The sequence below is a fragment of the Frankliniella occidentalis genome, unplaced genomic scaffold (assembly GCF_000697945.3).
Source record: "Frankliniella occidentalis isolate FOCC.00 unplaced genomic scaffold, Focc_3.1 Scaffold2669, whole genome shotgun sequence".
Taxonomy (NCBI): domain Eukaryota; kingdom Metazoa; phylum Arthropoda; class Insecta; order Thysanoptera; family Thripidae; genus Frankliniella; species Frankliniella occidentalis.
In genome coordinates this window covers 8,270-9,784 of record NW_026269747.1, presented here as the reverse complement: position 1 = coordinate 9,784, position 1,515 = coordinate 8,270, and positions in this window count along the sequence as shown.

The window sequence follows — 1,515 nt, the reverse complement described above, 5'->3', positions numbered from 1 at the left end:
GGAAGGGGAAGGGAGGAGGGGGAGGAGTGCGCAGTCGTTTGTCAGGCTGGCAGCCCCGGGTCGGAATGGCAGCACCAGAGCCCTCTGGCGGCCAGACCAGAGATACGGCCGTCAGTAGTAGTGCCCCGCCAACGCCGTGGTGGTGGCCGGGCCAGGTCGAAAGAGATATCAATCACCCTTGCGGCGGTCTTGCGGCAGCAGGGGAGAGGCAGGCGGCAGCAGGCCGCCCTGCACTAGACGAGGGGTCCTCAGCAGCTCGGAAACGAACGGCCGCGCGCGGCGGTGAGGAGGCCACACCACGACGACGACGACGGCGCCCATTCCGAAAGTGAAAAAAAAAGAAGAAGAAAAAGATCCGCGGGAGGAGCAGGGCAATTTACGGCCAGTGGCGGCGTCCGCGTCGTCGGCGTGCACGGTCAGCATGGTCGTATAGGAGGGTGGTGAGGGTGAACACCAACCTACGCCACGCCAGGGCGGCGTAAGCCACACGACCCTATAACTCAAACCCTTGCACCTGCTGCCATTGTCGGTGCTGCCGCGCGGAACACGTTATTGTCAACTACGACGACTACCCCGACAACCCGCCCGCGGCGCATATAGCCACACCCCTTTTCGTTTTTGCCCCCCGCCCCCCCCCTCGGCTCCACCAGGGGCACGTGCTGTGACCCCCGTCCGACGGGGAATGGGATTTCCCCATTTTCCCCCGACGTGAGCGCGCGCGCGCGAAGAGCGCCGGCGGCGGCGCGGCGGGGTCGATGCTGGGCCCGATCAGGCCCCCGAACCCCGAACCATGATGGGGCAAACTCCCGACGGCGAGCCCGCCGCCGCACGTGCGCGCGCACACATACACACACCCATACACACACACGCACGCACACACACATACATCCACACACACCGTGGAAGGGGAAATTGAGTTCCTTTTAAAAGGAAACGATTTCATGCACATCCAAAATTGAGACAAAAGATTTGACCCGCGAAGCAAATATTTTCCTTTTTTTTTGTCGATGTGGAAGACAACACATGTCTTGATCAGGGATGCTCAAACGAAAACGTTTTTTTTTGCCATTTAAGTACCCTATCAATTAGTTTCGCTCCAACGACGCGCCATAATTCGGCGGAAGTGCACACAGCACAAACAACACACACAAACACACCCGCGCAACCACGCAAACATTTGCGTGCGCCCATATTATCCCCCATGCGATTAAGTCGCAGACGCCTTTTGTTCCGCCTTGCTCGTTAGGGCGCCGCCGCGCTCCGCCCGCCCGGGCACACACACGCAAACACACACACAGAGTTGTGCCCGGTTGTGCCAGTTGTACACCCCCTCCGCGGCTAGTGTGAGTGTGAGTGTGTGTGTGTATGGGACACGCGTCGCGGAGTGCACACATTCGTTTTCATATTCCCCCGGACTTGTTATTTCTGGAGCGGGACGGGAACACGGGACGCAATCAGCGCGTCCACGCCGGGCGAGAAACGCGTGCGGTGCGGGTGTGTGTGTGTGGGCTCTGT